This window comes from Mirounga angustirostris, unplaced genomic scaffold (assembly GCF_029215605.1).
Source record: "Mirounga angustirostris isolate CCGP_5_RB_7025 unplaced genomic scaffold, mMirAng1.0.hap1 SCAF_13, whole genome shotgun sequence".
In the NCBI taxonomy this organism is placed as follows: Eukaryota; Metazoa; Chordata; class Mammalia; order Carnivora; family Phocidae; genus Mirounga; species Mirounga angustirostris.
The window spans coordinates 98887807-98906121 of NW_026991721.1; the positions used below are offsets into that span (position 1 = coordinate 98887807).

The 18315-nt window shown below is 36.3% G+C and overlaps 1 long non-coding RNA gene and 1 pseudogene across 1 annotated transcript; one reads left to right on the forward strand and one right to left on the reverse strand.

The window, feature by feature from the left end:
- Positions 1-2961: 2961 nt before the first annotated feature.
- On the reverse strand, positions 2962-16806 carry LOC135362426 (uncharacterized). Its single transcript, XR_010407104.1, has 3 exons — positions 16601-16806; positions 14093-14171; positions 2962-3571 (listed from the first exon to the last, which is right to left on the reverse strand). It is a non-coding gene; the product is annotated as an uncharacterized LOC135362426 (long non-coding RNA).
- Positions 13854-18315, forward strand: part of LOC123857788 (NXPE family member 1-like) — a 67807-nt pseudogene continuing 63345 nt past the window's right edge.

Below are 18315 nucleotides of genomic sequence, written 5' to 3' on the forward strand. Positions count from 1 at the left end.
AGCAGGGAGTCTACTTCTCCCTCTCCCCCCCTGCTTGTGCATACTGTCTTGTTCTCAAATAATTTAATAAATATATTTATTTGGATTATTTGGAATATATATATATATATTCATATATAAGCAGTATTGCTAAGACCAATGTCCAAGAGTTTATTTTCTATTTCCTTTTGGGTCTTTAATCCTTTTTGAATTTACTTGTGTGTATGCTGTAAGAAAATGGTCCAATTTCATTCTTTACGTATAGCTGTCTTGTTTTCCCAACACCATTTATAAAAAAGACAGTCTTTCCTCATTGTATATCCTTGCCTCCTTTGTCATAGATTAATTGACCATATAAGCATCAGGTTAATTCTTGGTTCTCTGTTCCCTCCTATTGATCTATGTGTCTGTTTATGTGCCAGTACTATAATGTATACAGTACACTCTGAAATCTGACTCTGTTAGTTCTACTTTTGTTCTTTTTCAAAATTGCTTTGGCTCACTCTGGAAAACTGTATGGAGGTTCCTCAAAAAGTTGAAAATAGAGCTACCATATGATCCAGCAACTGCACTACTGGGTATTTACCCCAAAGATACAAAAGTAGGGATCCGAAAGGGTACTTGCACCCCGATGTTTATAGCAGCAATGTCCACAATAGCCAAACTGTGGAAAGAGCCAAGATGTCCATCGACAGATGAATGGATAAAGAAGAAGTGGTATATATATACAATGGAATATTATGCAGCCATCAAAAGGAATGAGATCTTGCCATCTGCAACGACGTGGATGGAACTGGAGGGTATTATGTTGAGTGAAATAAGTCAAACAGAGAAAGACATGTATCATATGACCTCACTGATATGAGGAATTCTTAATCGCAAGAAACAAACTGAGGGTTGCTAGAGTGCTGGGGGTGGGAGGAATGGGTTGGCTGGGTGATAGACACTGGGGAGGGTATGTGCTCTGGTAAGCACTGTGAATTGTGCAAGACTGTTGAATCTCAGATCTGTACCTCTGAAACAAATAATGCAATATATGTTAAGAAAAAAAAAAGAAGAAGAAGAAGAAGGTAGTGGGAGGGGAAGAATGAAGCGGGGGAAATCAGAGGGGTAGACGAACCATGAGAGACGATGGACTCTGAAAAACAAACAGGGTTCTGGAGGGGAGGGGGGTGGGAGGATGGGTTAGCCTGGTGGTGGGTATTGAGGAGGGCACATTCTGCATGGAGCACTGGGTGTTATGCACAAACAATGAATCATGGAACACTTCATCTAAAACTAATGATGTAATGTATGGGGATTAACATAAGAATAAAAAAAATAAATTAAAAAAATTGCTTTGGCTCTTTGGGGTCTTTTGTGGCTTTATACAAATTTTAGCATTATTCTCGTTCTGTGAAAAAAGAATTAGTGTTTTGATGGGGATGCCATTGAATCTGTAGATTACTTTATGAGGTATGGATATTTTAACAATACCAATTCTTCCGATCAATGAGCATGGTATATCTTTCCATTTGTTTATGTCGTCTTCAGTTCGATCAATCTTGTAGTTCTCAGAATACAAGTCTTTCACCTCCTTGGTTAAATTTATTCCTAGGTATTTTTTGATGCTATTATAAATGAGATTGTCTCATTAAATTCTCTTTCTGCTATTTCATTATTAGTGTAGAGAAATACAACAGATTTCTGTAACTTTCTATCCTGCAACTTTTATGAATTTATAAGTTCTAATAGTTTTTGGTGAACTCTTTAGTATTTTCTCTATATAGTAACATATCATCTGGAAATAGGGACAGTTGTACTTCCTCCTAATTCTTGGAATGCAGTTTCTTATTCTTGTCTAATTGCTGTGGCTAGGATCTCCAGTACTCTCTTGAATAAAACGGGTTATAATGGACATCCTTGTCTTATTCCTGATCTTAGAGCAAAAGTTTTGTTTTTCACCACTGAGTATGATGTTAAGTGTAGATGTGTCATATTTCACCTTTCTTATGTTGAGGTATGTTCCTTCTATACCTACTTTATTCAGACTTTTTATCATGAACAGATGTTGAATTTTGTCAAATGCTTTTTCTGCATCTATTGAGATGATCATATGGTATTTACTCATTGTATTAATGTGGTGTATCACTTTGTGGCTATTGAGTCATTCTTGCATCCATGGAACAAATCCCAGTTGATCATGGTGAATGATGCTTTTAATGTACTGCTGAATATAGTCTGCACATACTTTGTTGATGATTTTTGCATCTATGTCATTAGGGATATTGGCCTGTAATGTTCTTCACTTATACTGTTTGCCTGGTTTCATATCAGAAGAAGTCTTACCTTATAGGATGATGTAGAAGCATTTCTTCCTCTTCTATTTTTTAAGCTGTGAGAAAGATAGTTATTAACTATTTTTTTAATGTTAGGTAGAATTCACCTGTGAATCTATCTGGTCTTAAACTTTTGGGGAGAGTTTTATATTACTGATTCACTTTCATTGCTGGTAATTAGTCTGTTCAGATTTTCTTTTCTTCCTGATTAATCTTGGAAGATTGTGTTTCTAGTAATTTATCCATTTATTGTACTTTGTCCAATTTGTTGGTGTATAATTTTTCACAGTAGTCTCTTATAATCCTTGTGTTTCTGTGGTTGTGTTATAACTGTTCTTTCACTTCTAATTTTATTTAAGTCCATTCTGTCCCTCTCTCCCTCTCTCTCTCTCTTCTGGGAAAGTTTTATTTTAGTTACACCAATTACTAAAATCATTGAGTTATTGTAGTACTAATTATAATCTATTAAAATACCATTTTAATATTGCTTATCATAATTACAATCCTTTCTTATAGCATTGCCTTTTAAAAAATGTTTGAGTATAGTTGATACACAATGTTACATTAGTTTCAGATGTAGAACTTCTCTATACATTATGCTATATTCAACACATGCGTCTGGCTAATGGTTTAAAAATTTTGTTTCTTTTCTAAGGGCCAGCTTTTGGTTTCTTTGATTTTTTTTTTTCCCTATTTATTTTTGCTGTAATCATTTCCTTCCTTCTACTAACTTCAGGCTTTGTTTCTTGTCTTCTAGTTTCTTTAGGTCTAAGTTTAGATTAAGATTTTTGTTTCTTAGGGTGCCTGGGTGGCTCAGTCGTTAAGCGTCTGCCTTCAGCTCAGGTCATGGTCCCGGGGTCCTGGGATCGAATCCCACATCGGGCTCCCAGCTCAGCGGGAAGCCTGCTTCTCCTTCTCCCACTCCCTCTGCTTGTGTCCCCTCTCTTGCTGTGTCTCTCTCTGTCGAATAAATGAATAAAATCTTTAAAAAAAAAAAGATTTTTATTTCTTGTGGTAGGTTTGTATTGTTATAAAACTTCCACTTAGAACTACTTTTGCTGCATCCCAAAGATTTTGGAACACTGTGCCTCCCTTTTCATTTGTCTCCAAGTTTTGGTTTTTTGTTTTTTGTTGTTTTTTTTTTTTTTTTTTCATTTTCTCTTTTGATCTCTTCCTTGACCCATTAGTTGTTTAGTAGCATGCTGTTTAGCCTCCAGGTGTTCTGATTCCTCCCAGGTTTTTTTCTTGTAATTGATTTCTAGTTTCACAGCACTCTGTTGGGAACAGATGTTTGATATGATTTCAATCATCTTGAATTTATTTTTTTCAAATTTTATTTATTTAAGAGAGAGCATGAGCACAAGTGGTGGGGAAGAAGGGGGTGGAGGGGTAGAAGCAGATTCCCTGCTGAGCAGGGAGCCTGACCTGGGGCTCAATCCCAGGACCCTGAGATCATGACCTGAGCCAAAGGTAAACGTTTAACTGACTGAGCCACCTAGGCACCCCTTTATTTGGACTTGTTTTGTAGCCTAACATATGATCTGTTTTGGAGAATGTCCCACGTGCCCTTGAAACAAATGTGTATACTGTTGTTTTGGATGGAATGTTCTATAAATCTAAATCTATAAATCTATAAAGCTTAAATCTTAAGTTCATCTGGTCTAACATGTCATTTAAACCCATTGTTTCCTTAATGACTTTCTGAGTGATCTATCCATTGACGTAATTGGGGTATTAAATTAACCCACTAGTATTGTATTACTGTTTCTCCCTTTATGATTATTAATAGTGCTTTACATATTTAGGCATTCCTATGTATGTAGATGTTTATAATTGTTACATCCTCTTCTTAGAATGATCACTTATCATTATGTTATTCTCCTGTCTTTTGTTACATTCTTTGTTTTAAAGTTTATTTGGTCTAGGGGCACCTGCGTAGCTCAGTCAGTTGAGCATCTGACTCTTGATTTTGTCTCAGGTCATTATCTCAGGATCCTGGGATTGAGCCCCTCTATCAGCTCCACATTTAGTGGGGAGTTTTCTTGACGATTCTCTCTCTCCCTCTGCCCCTCCCCCCACCTTGTGCATGCTCGCTTGCTCTCAAATAAATCTTTAAATTCTATTTTGTCTAAGTATTCCTACCTCAGCTTCCCCCCCGCCCCCGCCACACACACACACACACACACACACACACACACACACTCGTTTGCATTGAAAATCTTTTTCTATCCCTCTACTTTCAGTCTGTGTGTCTTTAAATATGAAGTGGGTCTCTTTTAGGCAGCATATAGAGGTTTCTTATTTTTTATACATTCAGTAACCCTATGTTTTTAGATTGGAGCATTTAGCCTATTTGCATTTCATGTAATTATTGATAAGTATGTACTTATTGCCAAATGTTTGTTTTCTGGTTGTTTTTGTAGTTCTTCACTGTTTCATTTCTCCTCTTGCTCTCTTCCCTTGTGATTTGATGAATTTCTTTAGTGTTATGCATGGATAACTTTCTCTTTTTTATTATAGTTATTTTGCTTTATTGTACTATGTGGTTCATATATAACCCCTATGTATATAGTAATCTATTTTAGGTCGTGCTTGCTTAACTTCCAACATGTTCTACAAACACCATTTTTACTCTTACCCATGTTTATGTATAAAACGTATTTTACATCTTTATCCTCATTCTGTTTTCTTAATTATTGAAATATAGTTGACATAAAATGTTATATTACTATCAGATGTACCACATAGTGATCAATAATTCTATACATGATGCAGTGCTTCCCATGATAAGAATAGTTACCATCTATTACCATGCAACATTACATTATTGAGTATATTCCCTATACAACAATTTTCTTCATGTAACTTATTTTATAATAGGAAGTTTGTAAATTTTAATCTGCTTCACCTATTTTGCCCATCCACACAGCCCCCACCTCTTTGGCAACCATCAGTTTGTTCTCTGTACTTATGAATCCATTTCTGGTTTTGTTTTGTTGTTTAATTCATTGTAAAGTGAAATCATGTAGTATTTTTGTTTATTTTACTCAACATGGGCTGGATCTAGAGTGTATTCTATCATGAATGGCAAGATTTCATTATACTTTATGGCTGAGTTATACTCCATTGTATATACATTTAACACATCTTCCTTATACATTCATCTATTGATGGACACTTGGGTTGCTTCCATACCTTGGTTTATGTAAATAATGTTTCAGTGAACATAGGAGTGCATATATCTTTACAAAATATGTAATTTTTTTTCCTTTGGGTAAATACCCCACAATGAGTTTACAGGATCATATGGTATTTAATTATTTGAGGCACTTGTGTATTGTTTTGAACAGTGGTGGCTGCAACAATTTACATTTCTACCAACAGTGCACAAGGATTCCTTTTTTTGCATTCTCACCACTTGTTATTTCTTGTCTTTTTGATGACCATCTAACAGGTGTAAATTCATATCCGACTGTGGTTTTGATTTGCATTTCCCTGATTAGCAATGTTGAGCATTTTTTCATGTGTCTGTTGGCCATCTATATGTCTTTTTCAGAAAAAATGTCTATTCAGGTCCTCTGCCCATTTTTTAATCTTTGTGGAGTTGGAGTGTATGAATTCTTTAAATATTTTAGAAATTGACCCCTTATCAGATGGATCCTTTACAAATAACTTCTCCAAGTCAGTAGGTTGCTTTGTCTTTTTTCTTGATGATTTCCTTCACTGTGAAAAATCTTTCTGCTTGGTGTAATGCCAATATTTTGCTTTTGTTTCTCTTGCCTGAGGAGATGTAATTAGAAAATTATTGCTAATGCTAACATTCAAGAGAATACTGCCTATGTTTTCTTCTAGAAGTTTATGGTTCCAGGCCTCAAATGTCGGTTTTAATATGTTTTATTTTTGTGTATGATGTAAGAAAGTGGTCCTGGTTCATTATTTTGCATGTAACTGTCCAGTTTTCCAACACCATTTACTGAGGAGACTGTCTTTTCTCCACTGTACATCTTGTCTCCTGTGTTGTAGACTAACCATGAGTTTATTTCTATGTTCACTATCTTGTTGCATTCATATATGTGACTATTTTTGTGCCAGTACCATACTGTTTCAATTACTATATGTTTTCATTATATCTTGAAATTTAGGATTATGATACCTCCAGCTTTGTTTCTCAAGATTGCTTTGGCAATTCAGAGACTTTTGTGCTTCCAAAGTACTATTGGTACTTTTGTTGGGATGCCACTGAATCTGTAAATTATTTTGGGTAGTAGGACTATTTTAACAATATCAGTTCTTCTGATCCATGAGCATGGTATGTCTTTCCATTTGTTTGTGTTGTTTTCAATTTCTTACATAAGTATCTTATAGTTTTCAAAGTATGGATCTTTTTGCCTGCTTGATTCTATTCATTCATAGATACTTTATTCTTTTTTAGGCAGTTGTAAATGGGATTGTCTTAAAATTTTTTCTCATACTTTGTTATTAGGGTATAGAAATGAAACAGATTCTGAATTTTCTATCCTTCAACTTTAATGAATTCATTTATTCTAATGTTGGTTTTTTTCCCCCCAGTGTCTTACTATTTCCTCTATATAATTATATGTCATCTGGAATTAGTTATGGTTTTACTTCTTCCTTACCAGTTTGGATGGATTGTCTTTTTCTTTTCTGATTGATGAGGACTTCCAATATTCTTTTGAATGTAAGTGGTGAGAATGGACATTTGTGTCTTCTTCCTGATCTTGGAGGAAAAGCTTTCACCACTGAGTATGATGTTAGATGTGGGTGTGTCACATATGACCTTTATTATGTTGAGGTATGGTCCCTCTATACCCGCTTTGTTGAGAACTTTTATTGTGAACAAATGTTGAACTTTGTCAAATGCTTTTTCTGTATCTATTGAGATGATCATATAATTTGTAATGGGTTTTTTGTTGTTGTTAATGTGTTGTATCACATGGATTAATTGTGGATATTAACTCATCTTTGCATCCCTGGAATAAATCCAACTTGTTCATGGTGAATGATACTTTTTTTTTTTTTAAGATTTTATTTATTTAGTAGAGAAAGAGAATGAAAGAGAGAGAGCATGAGAGGGGGGAGGGTCAGAGGGAGAAGCAGACTCCCCGCTGAGCAGGGAGCCCGATGCAGGACTCGATCCCGGGACTCCAGGATCATGACCTGAGCCGAAGGCAGTTGCTTAACCAACTGAGCCACCCAGGCACCCGGTGAATGATACTTTTAATGTGTTACTGACTTCAGCTCATATTTTGTTGAGAATTTTGGCATCCAGGTTTATTAGGGATATTATGTAGATTTGGGTTTTTGTAATGTCTTTGGTTTTAGTATCAGAGTAATGCTGGCATCATAGAATAAATTTGGAAGCATTCCTTCCTCTTTTATTTTTTGGAATATTTTGTAAAGGAAGTATTAACCCTTCTTTAACTATTTGATAGAATTAGCCTGTGAAGCCATCTGGTTTTAGACTTTTGTTTTGGGGGAGATTTTTTAAATTACCATTTCAACTTTTCTACTAGTAACCAATCTGTTCTGATTGTCTATTTTTTCCTGAGTCTTGGAAGATAAAATTTTCCATTCTAGTTTCTCCAATTTTTTGGCATGTAGTTTCTCATAGTAGTCCCTTACACTCCTTTATATTGCTATAGTGTTGGCTGCTCCTTCTCTTTATGATTTCATTTATTAAAGTCCTCTCTCTTTTTTCCTGATGAGTCTGGCCAAGGGTTTGTCAATTTTGTTTATCTTTTTCCAAAGAACCAGCCCTTAGTTTCATTTATCTTTTGTTTTCTTTTTCAGTCTCTATTTCATTTATTTCCACTGGATTCTTATTTTCTTCTAACTTTGGGTTTCTTTTTTCTTTTTCTTTTTCTAATTCCTTTAGGTACAAGGATAGATTGCGATTTTTCTTGTTTCTTGCAACAGCCCTGTATTGCTGTAACTAGGAACCGTTCAATGACTAAAACATTTTGTTTTCATTTCGTCTTTGATTTCTTTCTTTACCTATTGGTTATTTAGTAGCATGTTGTTTAGCCTCCGAGTTTTTTTCCTTATGTTTCATCAATGTTGTGGTCTGGAAAGATAGTTTATATGATCTTATTCTTTTTTAATTTGTTGAGAATTACTTTGTAGCCTAACATGTGATCTATCCTGGAGAATGTTCCATATGCATTTAAAAAGAAAGTGTACTCTGCTGGTTTGGGATGGAACATTCTGTATATATCTCTTAAGTCCATCTGGTCTAATTTGTCATACAAAGCCACTGTTTTGTTTTGTTTTTTTAATTAATTGACTTCTTGTCTTGATCTATCCATTGATGCTGGGGTGTTATAGTACCCCACTATTATTGTATTACTTTATTTAGGTGATTCTACATTTGGTGCATAAATATTTACAACTATTATATACTCTTGTTGGCTTGATCATTTTATCATGTAATTTTCTTTTACCTCTTGTTACAGTCTTTGTTTTTAAAGTCTATTTTGTCTGACATAAATATTGCTACCCTTTTTGTTGTTCCATTTGCATGGAATATATTTTTCCATTCATTTTCAGTCTGTAGGTGTCTTTAAGTCTGAAATTAGTCTCTGGTAGGCAACATATAGATAGGTTGTTTTTTGTCTTTTGACTGGGGCATTTCGTTCATTTAATTATTGATAGGTATGTATTTATTGCCATTTTGTTAGTTATCTTCTGATTGTTTTTGTAGTTCTGCTCTGTTCCTTCATTTCTTGCTTTCTTTCCTTGAAGACTTTTTTTTTTTTTTTTTTTTTTTTTTTTGCTCTTATGTATGGATTCCTTATTTCTTCTATACCAATTATAGGTTTTTGTGTTTGGTTATCATAGAGTTCATATATAACCCCCAAGTATACAGCATTCTATTTTAAGTGGATGGTGACTTAAGTGTGAACACATTTAAAAGCACTGTATTTTTCTACTTCTCTCCAATTTTTATGTATATGATACCACATCCCTTAATTATTATAGATATATAATCGATTTTGCCATTCTTGCTTTCGACCTTTATAGCTCTTTATTTTCCCCTTTAAAAAGTCTCGAACATTTCTTGTAAGGTCAGCATAGTGGTAATAAACTAGGTATCCAATTCTGAATGATGTTTATTTTTTTTGTAGGTGTTTCCCTTTTAGCACACTGAATATAACATGTCACTCCATTCTGGTCTGCAACATTTCTGCTGAAGAACCAGCCGATACCCTCTGGGAGTTCTTTGTGACTAGTTGCTTTTCTCTTGCTCTTTTTAAGACACCCCCCCCCCTTTTTTTGACATTTTAAATATATGTGTGTTTGTGTGGACATCTTTCTATTCATCTTGTTGAGATATGTTTCATTCCCCAGTTTGACATTTTCAACTATCATTTTTTTTTAGTACACTTTATGCCCCTTTTTCTCTTTTCCAGGGAGCTAGAATATGAATGTTACTATGCTTGATACATTGTCCAAGAGATCCCTTAACCTATTCTTTTTTCTTTTTGTTATTCAGCTTGGGTGCTTTCCATTACCTATCTTCCAGATCACTGATTCATTCTTTATCCTCTAATCTGTTGATTCCTTCTGCTGTATTTTTCATTTCAGTTATTATATTCTACAGCTCAGATTGGTTGGGGTTTAATTTTCTATCATCTCTTTAGTAAATTTCTGAGATCATCCACCCTTTCTTGAGTTCTGTGAGCATCTTTTTGACTATTATTTTGAACTCTTTTTATCTTGATTATTTATTTGGAACAATGGAATTTGACTGTATTAGGTTAGGTCAGCTACATCTCCTGGTCTTAAAAGCAGCAGCCTTCTGTAGAAAGTGTCCTGGGGGGCCCAGTATATAATACTTTTTGGTCACCAGGGGTGACTCCTGGATGGGCTGGGCTGGCCGCCAATAGGTGGGGTTAGCTCCCAGCACAGCTGGCTGTAGCTGCAGCTGGGTGGGAGGGGCCAGCCTCTAGTAGAGCTGGCTGAGAGGCCTTACCACAACTGCTGTGGACATGCTGTAGGCAGAGCTGGCTGCCCTCCCCAACCCCTAAGGTAGATGGAAAGTGCCTGAACTGGCTCCTGCCAGGCTAGGGTGAGAAAAATGGCATCCCCCCCGCCCCATTACTGTCAAAGAAAGTGCCTATAGATTTCTGCCCCTCCAGCACATGCCCTAAAATTAGTATAATTTTACCTTTATGTATAATCTAGATTATAGAATCTAGATATGCTTTAAACTGCTGCTGCTTGGACCATGTGATATAGTGTTTGTTTGTCCTTCAAGAGAGGAGTCTATTTCCTATAGCTCCCTCAGGCTCTCCCAGTGAACTGCTGCTTCTTGCACCATGTGATATAGTGTTTGTCCTTCAAGAGAGGAGTCTTTATTTCCTATAGCTCCCTCAGGCTCTCCCAGTGTTAAGCCCTAATGATTTGCAAACCCAGCTTTTTAGTGAAAGGTTCCAGGGCTTTGGGCACCCAATGTGGGGCTTGATCCCCTTGCTCCTCAGGGAGTAACTCAACACCTGTGATGTGGATCACCACATTGGGAGTTAAGTTCACAGTATTCTTGTCAATGTGACTTTCTCTTCATGTTTTTAGTTGTGGAGATCTATTCTGCCAGTTACAGGTTATTTTCAGAGTGAGTTCCATTATATGTAGTTGTTGCTTCAAAGTATCCATGGGAGGAAGTGAGCTCAGGATCCTCTTTTTCTACTATTTTCCACACCTATAAACATTTTTTAGAAGGCCTGAACAGTTGTGGGCAAATATATTGAATCCAATTATGAATAATTAATTGATTCAGGTGCATTTACTCTTCCTTTAGTGATACACCTCAAATCTAGTATCACACTCACTGTTGAAAAACTAAAGCCTGGGCGCCTGGGTGGCTCAGTTGGTTGGGCGACTGCCTTCGGCTCAGGTCATGATCCTGGAGTCCTGGGATCGAGTCCTGCATCGGGCTCCCTGCTCGGCAGGGAGTCTGCTTCTCCCTCTGACCCTCCCCCCTCTCATGTGCTCTCTCTCATTCTCTCTCTCAAATAAATAAATAAAAAAATCTTTAAAAAAAAAAAAAAAAAGAAAAACTAAAGCCTTTCCTCTAAAATCAGGAACAATACAAGGATGTCCAGTCTCATCTCTTTTATTCAACATACTACTGGAAGTACTAGCTGCAGCAATTAGAGAAGAAATAACTGTTATCTAAATTGGTAAGGAAGAAGCAAAACTGCCACTATTTCTAGGTGACATGATACCATATATAGAAACCCTAAAGATTTCAACTACTAAAATAAGTGAATTCATCAAAATTGAGGATACAAATATAGAAATCTGCATATCTATACACTAATAACAAACTAGCAGAAAATTTAAGAATATAATCCCACTTATAATTGCATTAAAAAGAATAAAATACCTAGGCATAAATTTAACCAAGTGAAAGACCTATACTTGAAAACTATAAGAAAGACACTGAGGAAGTAATTAAAGGTGACACAAACATGAAAAGATAAACCATGTTAATGGATTGGAAGAATATTTTTAAACCGTGCATTCTACGCAAAGCAATCTATAGGTTCCATGCAATCCTGATCAAAATACCAATAGTTTTTTTCATAGAACTAGAACATACAATCTTAAAACTTGCATGGAACCACAAAAGTCCCCAAACTGCAAAAGCAATTTTGAGAAAGAACCAAGCTAGAGGTACCAGAATTCCAGATTTCAAGATATACTACAAAGCTACAGTAGTCAAAACAGTACAGTACTGACACAAATATAAATACATATATCAAGGGAAGAGGATCTAGACCCCAGAAATAAATCTACACTTTTATGGTAAATTAATCTATGAGAAAAGAGGCAAGAGTATACAATGGGGAAAACATAGTCTCTTCAATAAATGGTATTGGGAGAACTGGACCACTTTCTTACACCATACACAAAAATAAACTCAAAATGGATTAAAGACCTAACTGTAAGATCTGAAACCATAAAACATCTAAAACAAAACAAGCAGCATTTTATGGATATGTCTCCTCAGGTAAGGGAAACAGCAAAAATAAACCACTGAGCCTATGTCAAGCCAGAAAGATTTTGCCCAGTGATGGAAACTATCAACAAAATGAAAAGCAACCAATTTAATGGGAGAAGATATTAGCAAATGATATATCCTACAAAGTGTTAATATTCAAAATATATAAAGAACTCACACAATACCAAATATGATAATCTAATTAAAAATGGGCAGAGAGGGGTGCTCACATGGCTCAGTCCATTAAGTGTCTGCCTTCAGCTCAGGTCATGACCCCAGGGTCCTGGGCATAGGGTTCCCTGCTCATGCACATGTACACACACATGCTCTAATAAAAAAAAATCTTTGAAAAAATTTTAAATTTAAATTTAAAAAAAAATGGCCAAAGAACCTGAATAGACATTTTTCAAAGAAGACATATGGATGGCCAATGGACACAGGAAAAGATGCTCAACATCACTAATTATTAGGGAAATGCAAACCAAAACTACAATAAGATATCACCTCACACCTATCAGAATAGCTAGTATCAAAAAGACAAGAAATAACAGCGTTGGCAGAGATGTGGAGAAAAAGTAGTTTAGTGCACTGTTGGTGAGAATGTAAATTGGGTGCATCCACTATGCAAAACAGTAGGGAGATTCCTTGAAAGTTAAAAATAGAAATACTATCCACTTCCGGGTATTTACCTGTAGAAAATGAAAACCTTAATTCAAAAAGATATATGGACCCCTATGTTTATTAAAGCATTATTTACATGACCCAAGATATGGGAGCAACCTAAGTGTCCACTGAATTGATGAATAGATAAAGGACATATGATGTACATACAAAAGAGAGTATTACTCAGTCATGAAAAAGAATGAAATCTTGCCATTTGCATCAACACGGATGGAACTAGAGAGTATTACGCTAAATGAATTAAGCCAAACAGAGAAAGACAAATACCATATAATTTCATAAACAAATGAGCAAACTATTGCCTTGAGGAGAGGGCAGAGTAGGGATAAGGGAAACAGATAAAGGGGATTAAGAAGTACAATCTTCCAGTTATAAATAAGTCATGGGGATGAAAACTACAGCTTAGGGAAGATGGTCGATAACACTGTAATAACTTCATACGTTGACACATGATTATACTGATTTTGGTGAACATTTTGTAATGTAAAGAATGGGTAAATCACTATGTGATATACCTGACAGTAATATAGTATTGTATATCAACAATTTAAAAAATAATTTTTAATTTACAAAATGTTTACATGTCATTCAACATTATCAGAGTTTAAATAATATGATGATAGGTAAATAAACATTCAAATTCATAAGTAAAATGACTTGGTTCATTTCATTATGTCACATACCTTGTAATTTCAGTTTTGGTCTGGTCTAAACTTACCTATCTCCTTCCATCACTGGTATACCTCCACGAAGTCCTCATACCCTAAAATATCACTGAGCCCATTAAAGCCACCAACAGAGACTGAGCAAAGAATAAAGGGAATCATGGAGACACTAAACCAGCTGATCCCCCCCAGACCTTTCACCCACATGAACACCACTACCAGTGCCACACACAGCACAGCCACCATCCTCCACTCTCGAGACACCTACTGCAGGGGGAGATCAGCTAGACATCCGACTAGAGGGGAGGGACCACTTGGGATGCAAGAAGGAAAGTAGGTGGTATTTCCCAAGGGCCAGGATGTCATCCCCATCTCTAAAAGCAGGCACTGCAGGAAAGGTGACAGACTTCCACAATGGCACCTACCTTGTCAGTGTCACTCTGTTCTGGGAAGGCCAGGTCTCTGTCCTCCTGATCATCCACCCAGTGAAGGAGTATCTGCTCTCTTGAGGGCAAGGAACCAAGGCCATGACAGGGTTATTTTCAGAGGTAAATTTGTCAATGGCACCACTCATGTCTTCGCTGAATATGGCCTGACCCTAAACTCAAGTGCTGAGCTGCGTGAGACCTCAGCACACACCCTGTGAGGCCCTGATTCACATGACCACTCAGAATGGAGAGATTCTTATCTTACTGTCAAGGAATAAAGCCTTTTTCACACATAAATATACTTTTAAACACTCTGAGATGTTCCCATGGGCAGAGCTATATTGCCCATCTCAATTAATATTGAACATGACATTTTCAGATGCCTCTTCTCCTCAAGGTCTGGTGAGACATGTGGTGTGTTTGTGAGATCCCTTTTTATGACTCCCACTGCCAAGATCGGCATTCTCACCAAAATGTTCATTAACAGAGGGCTGCCCAAAGTAGAACTCTGTGTTATATGTACTTTTACTTTCCCATGATAATCAGTATTCTCAGATTCAATCATGTCTTTTACTGCAGACCTAGGTTTACAAAATATGTTCAGTGTAAAAGTATTCTGTGTTTAAAATGTTACACCAAAAAAGGATTCTTTGATAAAATGAACATCCATGTGCTTTCATCCCCCATATCCTATTATGTAGATTCCACCTCTTAAATATCTTTTGCATTCATCCATTTCTCTCCATGCCTAGTGCTGCTGAGTTCAGATTATCACCTCATTTAGACTACTTGTCATAGCTTCCCTCCCAACAATCCTACCATCTCTAATCCACTGTCCACACTGCATCCTGAGTAATCTTTCCCAAAAGCCAACTCCTACTGGTCATCTCCAGTTGATCTCAAGATCAGACTCTCCTCAGCATGTGCTGCTCAGGTTGAAGGAGTCCATATTCACCAAATTGTGATGTAGTGATTCTTAAAAGCCACCAGTTAACAGGCCTCCACAAACTGGGATATAAGCATATTTCTCTCATCAATCATGGCTGCATCAATTCTATATCTTTCTTCCCTTGCTCACAATAGATGCTCACTCCTTGGTCTACCAGTTCTCCATTAAGCTGGAAAACTTCATTGCTTAGAATGAACTATCATGATCTTTTCATGAGCCATTCTGCAAAGGGTAACTCTGTACCACCACAAATACAGAACCTGTGGGCCAAGCCCTGAGACAACTTATCAGTTCCAGATTCTTTTGCTCCTTTGCTAACTTTAAGTTTCAGAAGCTCAGTCTAATTCCTCTTCCTTTCCATTCTGCTACTATCCATTTTGATCCTGAGGAATAATTTTCCCTAAGCCTAACGACAGAGTGGAATGCTACCTTCTTCCCTCAAGCTTTCAAAAAATATGCTAAGAGGAAATAAAATATGGATAGCAAATACGGAAAAAATAACATGCATTCCAGATTTCATGTAGCTATCCAAGTGTTGATCTGTAGTCCCTGACTCCCTTCTGAAATAAGTAAAAGCTCAGTTGGGTTTCTGTTCTTTCTCTTTGATCTCTGATGGTGCATCACACCAAATCTTTTCCTACCCACTAACCATTCTTATGCCTAAAGTCACAGTAAGGATGAAAATGTGATCTCTTCCCTTTTTTCTGAATTGAACCTGAGAGTCATGTACAGCAGAGAATTAAGTACCACTTATATTTGTTATACCTAGCACCTGGATCCCCATTCCTCCTATATTCCCTTTTACATATACACATACACAGGTTTGAAACAAAGAGTGAGTCAAAAGGAGGATAAGAGCTCTGAAGCAGGAAGACTCATCAGCTGGAGGAAAAGAAATGCAATTATATTTATTCATGCATCAGACTAAACATGACTTTCTGCCAGCCTCTTTGAAGATACTAGGGAGATAGCCGTGAATCAGGCAAATGCACTACCTTCCTTGATATAGTTCACAATCATCAGAAGGTGAGTTTCTAGGAAAAATGGAAGGTAAGCATAGCAAGAAACGTAGATAAAGAAGCAGGAACCCTGTGAAAAAAGGTCTGCATACCATGCTAAGGAGCCTGAAGTCCTTAAGTAAGTCATTGGGATTTTAAATAGTAATGAATGCAGTTGCATTTGCAACTAGAAAGGGTGTTCTGGCAGTTGTATTGAAGAATATAGGTGGGATAAAACTGAGGCAGCTTGGTTAATTAGAAGCTCACAGTAATCCAAGAAAACTATTACATGAACTTGAATAAGTGATGCAGAAACAATGAAAGAAGAGAACTTGCTTATTAGATAAATATTTTGAATTGAAAATCCCAGGACACACTGATTGCATGGGGCAGATAAGCAGAGTGGCCCTGGATTTCAGGTGCTCTCAGAAAGGTAGACAGTTTTCCAAAATGCTAATCCATATACAATGTCCAATACATAGAAAATTCACAACAATAGTTTTCAGTTGTAGAAAATTTTAAATTATTTTTTACTCACAAACAAAAGACTTCTATTACCTATATTGTATGGACAGACAGCAGGCTAATTTGTTATCTTATTTTCTGAAGGTTCAATGCGGGAGTTGAAATGGTGAAACCTCTTAAACTCATGGACATCTCCAATGTAATAATAAGTTTGTTCTGTCCTGTGGTGGGTGGTGCTTGGCGTGGGTCTTCCAAGAGACATTCTTATGCAGGGGTAAGTTTATCAATATGAATCCTAGTAATCATGGATTTCCTGGAGCACAATTCCTAGCCGGTGTTTGTGATGTCAGTCACCTTGGATTTTAAAGAGAGAAATCAGCTCAAGGAACCCCTTTATTTCAAATTTTTTTTATAACAGATTTTTATAGTTGTTTATCCAAAAGGGGAAAGTGTTAGTATTCTACATTCATATTTAAACATGGTAGTGCATCTCCTAGAGTCAGTGATCTGTCTGGGGCACTGTGCAAATGTCTTTGATGGTTACCCACAGCTTCAGAATAGGAACATTTTGGTTTGGTTATCCTAATTCTCTGTTGGCATAACTTCCTAACCTTTAGTTTATGCACTTAGCAATTTTATATGGAGTGTCCTTTTTATTAAATGTGTTTTAGTGGCAAATGCAAAGCCATGTTACTTATAAAAGAATAATGTTTATACTTGGCTTTAAAATAACTTTCTATAAAGCCTATTTGAGTTTACCAATAACATTCATTTTGAGATTTATTTCAACTAATGATTTATTGCCTAATATTTATTCATGTATTCTGCAAATGTTTATTAAGGTTCTAATAAATATGAGGAATTATGGGCAAATGGAGAAAAATAAATGTTCAGCAAGGTTGCAATCCAAAAGACATTCAACCTACCAATTCTATGAAGAAAGTAAAAAGGCAAGGGCTTATGTTAAAGTTGATATTTGACTTAGCCCTGAAGGATATCTGTAGACAGAGAATGAGGTGAAAGAGAAAACTCATAAAGATCATGAGTAGGGTTGCCAGGTTTAGCAAATAATCATCTAGGGTATAAGTTAAATTTGAGTAATTTCTAAGTGTTTATGCATATTACATAAGATAAAGAGTAAATACGGCACAGAAAATACACTAAGTTATTCCTTATTAGAAATAATTCAAATTTAATTTGGCATCCTGTATTTTTTTTTTATCTGATAACTCTACTTGTAAGCAAAATCACCATGGACTTTGTTCAATAGGCCAATGGAGTGAGAGTATTTAGTGGACCATAGCAAAGGAAGAGGCTAGAAAGAAAGGAAGAAACCAAATGACCATGCTGAGAATTTTAAGGTTCATTCAGTAAGCTTTTGAAAGCTACAAAAATCAACTAAGGAAGAGAGTGATATGATCCACTTTGTGCTCTGAAAAGCTATTTCACAAATTTAACAAAATGTGCATGATCTAGGGGCGCCTGGGTGGCTCAGTCCATTAAGTGTCTACCTTCGGCTCAGGTCATGATCTTGAGGTCCTGGGATCAAGCCCTGCATTGGACTCCCTGCTCAGCCAGGAGCCTGCTTCTCCCTCTGCCCCTCCGCCCTGCCTGTGCTCTCTCTCACTCTATCTCAAATAAATAAAATCTTTTTTAAAAAAATTTAAAAATTTTTAAAATGTGCATGATCTACAGAAAGAGACGTTTCATGTTACTAAGTGATAAACTAAGGGGCTTTTTTTCTTCTATTTCTATAAATGTTGTTGGATGGGATGACTTGATGTTGAAAGGTGTCAAAGTGGCTTAAA